Source organism: Xiphophorus maculatus, chromosome 6 (genome assembly GCF_002775205.1).
Source record: "Xiphophorus maculatus strain JP 163 A chromosome 6, X_maculatus-5.0-male, whole genome shotgun sequence".
NCBI classification, from domain to species: domain Eukaryota; kingdom Metazoa; phylum Chordata; class Actinopteri; order Cyprinodontiformes; family Poeciliidae; genus Xiphophorus; species Xiphophorus maculatus.
Genome location: NC_036448.1, coordinates 18774054 through 18786712, shown reverse-complemented (window position 1 = coordinate 18786712; position 12659 = coordinate 18774054).

Genomic DNA, 12659 nt, shown 5'->3' with positions numbered 1-12659 from the left:
TGGTTGCTTCGGATCTGCTCAAATTGTCCACAAAACAGTTTGGGATGAAAACTACCTGAAACGAGAACCAGTGTTGAGAAATATATGGAAATAAAATGGTTCCGAATAAATACATCAGAACAACTAATTTGAAGCACCTTTTGGAAAATTAAAGAATGTGATATTTGAAACAGTAACTCCATTATCCTGTAGAAATCAAAAATTCGGGGAAAGCTAAAGTAACATTTTCTAAAAATTCCCACACCACTTGAACGCCACGTTTGCACGGCTTTGGAGTCTGGACATCAGCATCACATAATCAAAAAGTAGTCCGGCGCACATTCGGTCTGATGACAACCTAATGCTCAAAATCAGCGCTATTTTTAATGGCAAAATGTCCTTGTAAAATGTTGAGGTAATTAATTTAGCATCGCTCAGTGTTTTCATCAAGTATTTACACGGTTTTTGTTTTTCTTTTTCTTGAAAGTTAGATATCTCATTTATGGCACAGCAGTTGGAGGATTTATGATTTTATTTGCGGCAGAGTCTTAGTGAAAGAATGGCGAGGATTAGCGCGGTTCATCTAATTACAAGTCTGATCCTTGTTCAACAGATTCAAACACGTTTTAAAGAATTGCCATTTGGTAAGTCTCAGCTTACATATTCAATAACACTTAACTCTTTTCTGGGTGATATTGTTTATCATACAGTATGTTCACAAATAAAAAAATATATGCTGTCTGCTTTAAAACACGTGGCACTGTCAAAAATCATATTACGGCTTAAACTTTTTTAATGAATTTGAACTTTCAGAGATAAAACATTTAGTAATATATTTACTGTGTATTTACGGTCAAAATAATCAGATAATCAAACAATGAGCGCTGCCTTGTATTAAAAGACGTTGCTTTCTTTCCACCTCTGCGTAAAGTATTTCTATTATATTATTATAATTTGCTGTTTTCTCATGGTATTGAACAATAATGGCACTTCGTTCTACCTGTGGGACTGTTTGCTTCTTTGTTAGGAAACTGTCTATTTATGACTGCAGTGATGACACTGTCAACACAGTTGTGATCTAAAGCTAAGTCTCAAATCTTCAGATAATATGAAGTTCTATCCGCAACGTTTTTTATAGCTTAATAATAACAATTCTTGGCACCATAATAAACTTTTTGGATTTTGGTCCCATTATTTGACATCTGCCAGTGGTTGATATCAGGTTCTTTAGGATTTTTAAAAATTTCAAAAATGATTTGTTATGTCAATTATATTTAGCTATATTGTTCTTAAAATTCTGAATTATGTTTCTGTGAATAGCAGGGATATTTTCAAATATTTTTACTGAAATATTTGGTGTGTTTACTGATATATTAGTTATCAATTTTAATCCTAATAAATGTCCCACAGAAATGCACAGTTGGTGAGGATCTTATTTTCTATTTGTTGAAATGGAAAATAAATGTACAGTGTTAGGTACCGAAATTTAATTAACTGGAAAAACACTAAGGAAAATAAATCAAACTTGAGTGAACTTTAATAATCTGTTTACGTAAGTTGTGCTAATGTCTCCTACCTTTTTTTGAGGCAACTCAAAAAAAAAGGTAGGAGATATTAGCAAATTCTCATTATGCTTTTCCTCCAGTTGTTAGGTTCTGGGGTTTTTGGTCGGTTTTTTGTGGGTTCTTTTTTCGCCTGCTGCTTCACTGTTCTACCCACTAGAGGGCGCCAGTGGCCATCGCCATGGTGAGGCGTGTCCCACGCTGCAGCGCACCTGTGTTGTATCAGCTCATCATCTCCGGGATTCTTAAGGAGCAGACTGCCAGCACTTCATCGCCTATATAGGGCATGAATGGAATCTTAAAGGTATATTAGGAAATGAAGGAAACATAACAGATATTCACAAATTAAGGAAAGCATTGTTTATTTATCTTAAGAATACAAAATTAAAAAATAGAATTTAATAGATGTGAAGTAATGCTGCTACACACTCATGTACAGTAGGTGGCGGTATGCACCTTAAAGTTGCTTGTGATCCGCCATAATAGAAAAGAAGAAGAAGAACACTTCATCGCCTGAGTGTTATGCCAGTAATGGTACCCAGAGCCCTCTAGAGCTATTTCTTTGTGCTTTCCTTAGATTTACTCGCAGTAATCCTTCGCTGTTTTCCTGTGTACAGGTGTTTCCTCGTGAGTTCCCGAGAAGATTCCATTTTGGTTTCTTGGATTCCCTTTTTCGTGACGCCGTGGATTATACCCACTGGTCGCCCGAGCCCCACCGTCATCTCCTCCGTCTGATCCCTAGCAGACTCCAAAATCTTCAGCTGGCTGTCGGACCGCTCCTCCGATTAAACTAAACTAAACTAAATGTTTGAAATTAAGGTTTAAACTTTAAGGTTTAAACTTTAAGGTTTAAACTTGCGCCAGCTGCAAGATTGTCTGGTAAGACTTCAGCTACCTGTTTTTTTTTTGTTTGTTTGTTTTTTTAAGAGTTTTGGATGACATAAATGTATGAATCTAATGAAAATATATATGTATTTTTCACTCAGTTTAAAGCCATGGCATCATACAAAGTAAGGCAAAGTATATTGTCTATTTTCACAATATATTTGCCAGCAGCACAGCATCATATTCATTTTTCTATATTTGTGTTCCAGCTTGTTTCAGTGACTCCAAAACTAATTCAGGCCAATCACACGTCTGGGTTTGGCCAACTTGAAAGAGTTAACTTCACTATGATACCGACCTCCATGATCCTGGGCTGCCATGTACAAGTAAGAGATACAACAATGTTTGGCAAATGTTTCCATACACATAATTTTTTCACATTTTGTTAACCTAAAATCTTAAGTATGTTGTAATGAAGTTTTATTTGATAAATACAGAGTAGGGCATAACTGTGAAGTGGAGGAAGACAGACACATGTTGTGTAAATATTTTTAGCTTAGTATGACCTGTTTATCATAGATACTCAAAATTTCTGTCTCTAGGTTTAAGCAGCTGGTGGAGACATACTCCCAAAACTTGCAACTGTAATAGCTACAAAGGGTGCTTATGCAGAGTAATAAATCAAGAGGAATCTATACTAATCCATTAATCACTGATCAGCATTTTATTTGAAAATACCTTAAATTTTAAACATAATTTTTCTTTTCTTCTATTTCATGAGCATGAAATACTTTCTTTTGGTCTATCACCCAAAAATCCCAAGAAAATACAATGACATTTGTGATTGCAATATGACTGAATGTGGAAACATTTACAGGGTGTGAATATTTTTGCAGGCATTGCATATTCTATACAAGTTATATACATTTTTTTTCCCTTAGCCCTGCATCAAACTGAAATAATCCTCTTTCCTGATCTGCAACTAGGGAACATCTGTGTCAGCAAATTGGTTCAGCCTGTTTAACGGCACCAACTACTGTAACCTTCGCAATGTAATCAAAGGTAAGAAGTTATTTCACTTGACAGTGGAAGAATTTCCAGATCCACTTCTAAGTGTTCTAGAGTTTTAATTTTGGTCTTTTCTCTCTGAGTAGGAAGTGCACTGGACAAAGCTCCCGGCTTCTTGGAGTTCACTAATGAATGGCTCTGCCTTAGCTGCGGATTATCAGCCTGCTGATTGTTCCTGAATTTCAGTTTCATCATACAATACAGTGAATTGGTTAAATAAAAGCCCTGTTTGTAAAGATCATGTGTTTTCCTTCAGCGCTGCAGCATCTTTGCTGTGACCAAATATGCATGATTCCAGGACTATAGCTGGAAAATCGTTTTGCTTGTGGAAAGCGTAAACATCCTGTCACAATCTAAGCTACAGTTTTGATTTTGACTTAAGACATGTGCTACACATTTTTCATGAGCTAGAAACTTGGATATAAAAGCTTAAAACTGATCTGATGGTATGATCAAATTCAACCAAATTAATTAATGAATGATTAATTAATATATTTGCTGAGAATAGGTGCTGAATAAATAAATGGAATTTTTGATTATTTTCATCTGGTTTTCTATATTTGGAACAATATATATATCCATGGCTTTTTGTTGTAATGCACACCAGATGATTCCCTCAATTTCCACCGTCACCCATCTGTACAATGGGTCCTCATTCAGTAATCACCCTCTTGATATTCATGCCAATCATCATTTTTGATTTATTGTCAGGTCTTTCTGATTCCATTTGGATTCAGTTCTTATGTCTTGCTATTGTTCAGCTTCATTTACTTTGTTTACAATGAATTTTTTTTTTTTGCACCTTCATAAACAATTTCTGAGATGTTGTTTTTTTATATAAGACCAACCTTTTAATATACAAGGTTAGAATATATAAGAACAGACTTGTTCTTTATGTAACTCATAATTTTATCTTACATTTTCTTGTAAACTGCTTAAAGAATTAAAGCTACATCTCATCTTTTGCTGAAGATTTTCAGAATATATATTTCTAAAAAATGTTGGTCAAGAATGAGGCTGTTTTTAGTTTTCAAATATTTCAACTCTTTAGCCAGCTGGGTAAGTCAGAAAACAAGGAATAGGAGTGGAAAACGCAGCTTGATTTTGAGCACGTGATGTAAAACAAAAGAAAAATCACAGGATGGAGACAGAGGCCCATGCTGCGTTTATGACAACATTGGCATGATGCCACTGCAAGATGACACAATAAGTGGCCTATTATGGAGCTGTTCTCTCATCAGAAGCTCTGAGGCACAAAGTCATTTTGCAAGGTCACACACAAAGTTTCTCTCAAAATGTGTCAGAAGCATTCAGTATATAAAATGTCCTCATTGAAGAGGTACCACATCTAAATCTTATTTCTGACACATACCAGCTTAAAAATGCAGCAAAAATGAACAAATGACACTCCGTTGCTTTTTCTGCAGAGTCGTGTCCTGGTTGTCCTGGACACCAGCATTTTAAGAAGGGAACCAATCCACAGTTGGCATCTGGCGCCCTCTGCAGACAGATTAAATGCAGCGTTCAATAAGAGGAAAATCTTACAATCTCCATAGAGTGTTGGCAATTAGTATTTCCCCCCACTTTTTGTCTGGCTCTGGTCCTCAAACAAATCAGGCAAATAAAAAGAAAAAAGCCAGAAGAAATGTAAATTGTATGCCGTTTCCTTGGTGGGAACAGCTGCCATCAAGTGTAATGACTAGAGATGAGTCTTTTTACATCATAGAGGCTAAATGTTAGGCCCGCTCTGATGAGCAGAATTGTTTTAATTCAGCAAGATGAGCACGGACTGCCTGTTTAAAGCAATGCTCTTCTTCTTTCTATGAAACTGAGCACACAAACATTTTAGCTAAAATTCTCCCTTAGGATTTTCTGGCAGTCAGCAGAATTCATGGTTCCATTAGTTACATCATGTTGTCCAGATCCTGAAGCAGCAAAGTAGCTCAGACAATCACACTACCACCATCATGTTTTACTGTCAGCTGTGGCATAAGTTTTCTGAACACCATGGGCGTAGGTTTGGGTATGGACGGTCGTGACATGTCACGACCAATATTCAAGGGATATAAAATAGTCCCGACCAATTTTTGCCATATTAATTAAAAAAAAAAGTATTTTTTAACAAAAACAAAATAAATAAACGAAAATCTACTCTGATTAGTTTAATATTTCAATATATTACGCAGTGGTAGCATTCATTTTAAAATCCGCTGTTATGAACTATGACGACCCATGCCGCTGTTGGCTCAAAGAACGTGGATCTACGTTCTTTGATTAGCTGCAACAGGCGGCGGCCAGCAGGCCACACGCGGAACGGAAGCTTGGTCCATGGTGCTGAAAGTGAACGCGTCTCCTTCTGAGTTTGACATTTATTATGAGTCTCCGAGACCATGTTGCCACCAAAAAAGAAAAGGACGACAGACATTAGAAGTTATTTCGCTACCTCGGCTGTAAGTACAGTGAGTGGACCCATAAGTTAGATATCTATCACGCAACGCATTTGTTGTAAAGTTAGGTGTTTAGTAAGGTCAGCACTGAATGTGAGGTAGAATAGGTCTGTTAATTATGTAATACTTTTTCACATAGGATGCTCAGACAGCAGAGCAAGGGGCAGGTTGGTGGTCAGTAAGTTGTAAGGTCCCACCAAAACTTAGACCAAACCTACGCCCTTGCTGAAATATTATTTTTTGAATATTATTCAGAAATATTATTTTTACAAAATTCATGACTTTTTAAGACGTATGAAACAGATCTTTGTGTTCTTTTGATCAGCAGTGGCTTTGGCATTTTCCATTTTTCAGTCTTTTTATTGTTAAAATAATGACACTTAACTGAGGCTAACACTGTTAGCTTAACATTGCTTTAAGTGATATTCTGACTGTTTTAATGACCTCTTACATGAGTCACTCATACACTCAGCAACTGTGGACAACGTCTCTCATTTGGCATGGAATGGAGAATCCAAGTTCAGAGAACTGGCAGATGAAAGATTTTGATGAACAGGCAAGAATAAAAAAGAAATTTACAACAATGTAGCATGGAGGACATTCAGGAAACCACTGGACCACAGCAACACTGGATGCCAAAGAAGGACAGGAAAACCAGCAGATTGCAATGGATGGAACCAGTGAAAAATAATGAAACCAGGGAGCTTAACTATACTAGGGAGGAAGTGGAAATGACACACAGAGAGACAGGTGAATGGATGCAGCTGGAGAAGGAGCAGGTGGAGCCTTATGAGGAAATCATTATCAGCTGGGACTGGGAGCAGAATGGTAGGCTGAAGCGAAGTGAAACATGAACAAAGAGAATGAAAGAGGAAAGGAAAACTGAACAATAAACAAACATAATCTAACATCTAATCTAACAAAACAAATCCAAAACACAAGCAATGAAAACTGAACCAACACAAGGAATATCTCCATTGTTTCCAGTGTTGCTAATCCAATGTACTTAATTGCATTTTCACACTTCCTCATTTTCTATAACTGATTCATTTCTCTTAATTTTATTCAGTTAGTGTACAAATAATTACTTGTTTTGACTGTTTGCTTAGGTAGTATAACCATTTTGATCATTTCATTGTGTCTGTCGAGGTTAAATGTCTGTTTATGCTTCTACAATTGACTATGAAAAGTGCTCTGCAGCTAACTTTTGTTCTTAAATTTCTGTCAATTGGGGCATAGTGTGTTGCTTTTTGAGGTCTTTTACTTTACTTCATTTGTGTAATGATGCAGATTCTATTAAGTGATTTCTTGATTCTACAAGTTTGGCAGTAACATTTTGATAACGAAGCCATCATGTCGGCACTACATTTTCTATTTAATCAAGTTATATTTGCCTGATACTAAAATTAGCTTGATGATGTGAAACATACATTTTATTCACATTTTGTTAATACCCAAATTGTAATTATTTCTGCAAGTTCAAATGAGAAGAATGACATTTAAAGTCAGCAAATTATTGCGGTTTCCTGTTTATGCTCCCTCCCTCATTTTCAAGCCAGTTAGGCTGTGGAGGCTTCTGGCACTTTGAATTAATGAGCCAGTTTGTTGCTAGAAATAACAGCGGGATAATGGATGTTAAGAGCTGTGAAGTGTGATCTATTCCACATCGACCAAAGGGGCAAGTGGGATTGTGCGTGGTTGTCCATCTTGTGTGTCTCAGCATCGGCTCTCTAACTAAATCTGCCCAGGGTTCACTTGCCTCTTTCCCTGTGACAGCTGGGGAATAACCCACCCACCACCACCAACAACCTGAACAAACTAAAACAGGGACGACGAATGAATGAAGAAAGTTTCACAGTTAAACCACTAAATCATTTTTAAGCCTTTTAATCACACCCACACATTTGACAAGCAAAAAACATCTCCGCTACACCCACCAGCGTCCTCTTAATTTCTTGATTAATGGGAGGGTCCAAAATTTAACAAACAAAACCAGACTTACATCCCAGACTAGTCTGATAAACCAGACTAGTGGAGCTTCACAAATATTTTTATATTTATATTTTCATGTTTTTGGATTTTTCTATGAAATTAGCCAAGGAAACAGTTCAGAGGTGAAGCTGAAAAGTACACATGTACTTCCATAGCTATAACATCATCATCAGGACTTTCCCAAATAACCTGGGAAATTAATTTTAGCTGATATCAGCTTCTACCAATCTGGAAATGTTTGATAGAGTTCAAACACTTTAAAGCACTCATTTGTGCACATACAAACCACAAGAGCCACAAGTCATATTCCGGATCAAATCAATTTCAAGCAGACAAAGTTTTTATCTTCTACTTGTTCACAGCTCAACTGGATTAGTCATGGTTCAGACCAACAATGTGAAAACAAAGAGTCACATGCATCACATAACCACAGCAGTTTAAATTCTTCTGGCATCATGACAAAAAAAAAACAAAAAACTAATACAAACTGTTACGGTTAGGGGTCAGAAGAGAAATGTTACACTGTCTTTTTTATACAACAATGTATTTTTTTTCTTACTGATATAGCGTATAGTTGCAACAGATTTATGGGAAGCATTTTCTTAGGGACACTCAGTATATTTCAGTGCTAATTATTTCAACTTCATTTATCAGGAACTCATAAAGTTCTTGAAAGAGGATGACCTGCAAAAAAAAAATATATATATATATCTTAGAAAAACTTTTGAATTTTTAAAACCAGGAAGAGTTACATAGTGATGAAGGAATCAGCCTGACGTCTTGGTACACAAACAATTTGCCCAAAGGTTATGGTTGATTTATTCAAAAGTCTGTTTTGCTATTGAAGACTTTTACATAATCCTATAGCTTTGTGCGCACTGATTGAGACTTCCATTAATATGGTTGTGAATCTATTAATAGATAGATTCACGACATGATAAATGCTGTAGGTAAATATTAAGATTATGTTACAAACCATACCTCTGTCATAATTATTGTGAACATCAAATCAGAAATTTACAAAATAAAGATGGAGAATTTATTTTTCATGTTAGAGTTCACATGGATGAAGTGTGGATGTTGGATTCACTCCTCCCATTCCGCTAGGGGGCTCTGTAGTGGTTTTGCATTGGTAGTGGAGGGGAGGTGAAACAAGAGAAGAAACTTGCGGCAAGCCAGTAATACCAAGTACACCGAGACTGCCGTTAGCTGAAGCTACAATAAAAATCATATTCTACTGGCGTTCATGAGTGTTGCCCAACGTGGTGAGTTATTAATGCTGTAAGCTGTGGGGAGATTAGCTTTTTGTTATGTGTTCTAAGCGGGAGCTTGCTGAATTTGCTAGCGCTAATTAGCCCAATGTTAGCTGTGTTTGCTGCGCTGATAGTTGAATGCCGATGTTTATTATATGACAAAGTGTTCTAAGAATAAACTGCCTTATAACAGGTTAGTAAAGCCTAGCTAATAAATCTATGTTTAAGTTTGTGTTGATTGAATTCTGCAATACTACGTATTGATGTTTTGTTTTTTCTTACTTTATTTACAGTTTAACCGGACCGTGTAAAAGCACTCGGCAATAAAAATAAACAACAACAACGACTATCTTATGTTCTTTGTAACAATGGAAAATTGTTCTGTGACTTGTGTCACCTCACAAGAGGCTAAAACCTGAACTTTACTTCAATGTGACACAGTGTTATTATACTTTAATATGGTCATGTTCTAGCCAAGGCCCATGGGTGCAGACTTCTTTAATCGTCCTACTTTCCACAAGATGCTCTGCTTACAGTTGGCAGGTCTGAATATCTTAATATAGCTGTAGAAAAAACTGAATTTCACAAGTGACTTTATTCACAGTTCCTCCATATGCCATTCAGGTCTGATTTGTGTAATTGCTTCTGTCATTGAGAAAGTAAACACAAATGCCGCTCTTTCCAGATTTTTATTTGGAAATCATTCCTGCAAAAGTTGTCTTTCATATCACAATCATGCACAAAAACACCACTTTGTGTTGATTTGCAACATATATCACCATAAAATGCATTAATGCTTGTGGATGTAAGGTAAAAACAAAATAGTTTTGCAGAAGAAAATTATTTAATGTAACATGTCTGTTGGCTATGTTGATGAATTCAAAGAATTAATTGCTACATTTAATGAAACTCCACTAATATCAGTAAGAAAAGAAAACTGCTTTGTGGGGATCAGTTTATGGAAATTATTTTTAGAGAATATTTAGACACATGAAACCTAAAGAAAAGGTGAAATGAGGGACACTGACATCTTAGAAGTTACAATTCTTTGTTGCATGTTACTGATTCCACTGAAGGGCACAAGCCTTTGTTGCAGATCTCCATGTAGCCTGGGACCTGGCTCAGACCACTTCCTGTTGTGTAGAGATAAAGTTAGAGAGTGGAGATATATATATATACAATTTGCATACCATTAACAAGATTGTGGAGGAGGCAGTAAGGATTTGTCACTGCAGGAGACAAAGTGGTTGCGAGGCCCTGTGCAGAGTTAATAAGCGACTCTATTACAGACAAATTTGGGCACCATAAAATGGCATGGTGCATGAATTGATTGCACAATCAAGACATAATACACATGTTTAAAAAAAATTATACAAAATCAAAGAACAGAAACCTACCTTCATTGAGCAGAAGGAAGGAGCTGCAGGTGGATTGAATGTAAAGTTGATGTTTGATGTTTTCTGGCTGCTCAGGTAAGTATGCTTGATCTCAAGATAAAAAGGCATCTCCTTTACAATCTGGAAGAAGAAAAATCATATGAGAGAAATAAATAAATTTTGTTACACATCATAATATTTCAAAATCTCCTAATAGGATGCTGTAATCACCTCATAGGCACACTGCTCTTCACTGTCAAAGCACTTGTAAGTGCTTAAAGCCTTCACCTGTTCCACCATGGCGCTTTCAGGTTTGGGGCAGAGCACCTTAAAAATCCTTTGGGAAAGGGAAAACCAATTCACCCTTATTTGATCTGTGCAAATACCAGGCAGAATATGCCATTTTTTACAGTACTTACCACACTGCTTTGCATGCTGATGGATCTGCAGCAGAAGAAAGCAGAATATGAAGGAGCAGAATGTGAGAAAATGCTCCAAGTAAAACTCTAAAACTCATTGCAGTGGTGCTCAATGGAGCTTGGTGAAGCGATCAGCCTCTTCTGAGCCTAAAAGCCTGAAGAAATACCTCGTTCAGGTCTTTAGGCTCCTCCCAACCTTGGGCACATCACAAGATTGCTTCAAACAAGCACAGAAATTTCACCGGAGAGTAGAATAAGGTCATATTATATCAAACAAATTGTACCAATTCAGAAACTGAGATAAATCAGTTCTGAAAGTAGGAGGCATCTAACAAATGCTGTCACATTTTGTGCGTTTTGCTTGATTAAGCTTTCTTTTGAAGTCATGAGATTCAATGAGACATGAAAGGCTTTCGATGACTCAGTGAGCTGACCACATGTAGAGACGTTATTTATGAGAGAACATGCTATGTGAGGGCAAATTGTTTGATGGAACCACAAAAAAAATCAAATCATAGTATTAAATTTACAGTTCATTTACTGTATTAAGAATACTTTTTTCTTATGTTCAGTTTATAGAAATGTACTTAACTTGAATACGTTTTTGTTGAAAAGGTTGTTGTCAATAAAGACTATCAAAATGTGACCATACAATAGTTATTTTAATTATATATAACATAATTAAAATTATGCTATATGTATAGTATACTTTTATACTATACATAAAAGTATAAAATATACATACTTATATATATATGTATAAGTAATGAGAAAATCATGAGAATAAACTTCTTTGTTAACCGACGATAAGTCCAATTTCCTAACCCAGTTAGAAGAATGATGTATTCTGAAAAAAGAATGTTGGACATTTTTCTTAGGTATAATTTGATTCTTTAAGGAACTGATCCATTTGTGTTATACAGACATAAATATTATTGATTTAAAATGGCTCACAGATATAGAGGCAAAGGGAAATCAGGTGGTGTTGACCAATCAGATAGTGTTAGATTGGATGGTTGGAAATTATAACCCCACTTTTGTTTAGTCACTCAATATACCAAATCATCTTTGACAGACTCAAGTCTGAACTTTGACTAGGACACCCAAAATTTTCTTTTGAGGTATTCAGAGATGCATTTACTTTGTGGGCTTTGGATAAACATCCTCCTGCAGAACCCAAATGTACTCAGCTGAAAGTTAAACATTTTCTATTATGATTTTCTTCAAGAGAACAGAATTTATGATTCCATCAATTACGGAAAGCTCTCTAGGTTTTGAAGCTGCAAAGCATACCTATATTATCATACCACCACCATGTCAGTTTGTTATATTCTCATTTATGTGGTTTCTGGTAATCTTCCCAAATTTAACTGGAAACAAACCTTCCAAAAAGTCATCGTTTTGTCAAATTGGAGACAGAAGTAAGACTTTGTATGCTTTGCATTTTTTTCTTGAATTTGTTTTTGGATACATCTTTTCTCTTAATAAATTAAAAATATAATTTAAACAGCTTCTTTGTATTTACGCAGTGTAGTTTTGTCTAATATAGAAAGGAATAAAAATAATGCTAAAACTGTTAAGTGTGACAAAGAAAAATAGAAGAAACTGAAGAACTGAGAGAAGTACAGTTTTAGTAATTAAAAATCAGATCTAATATTTCTTTTATACTACACATAAATTATATGCATAATTTTTACTAGATTTTTTTTCTTCCAAAAGGGGAACAAAATCAATGAAA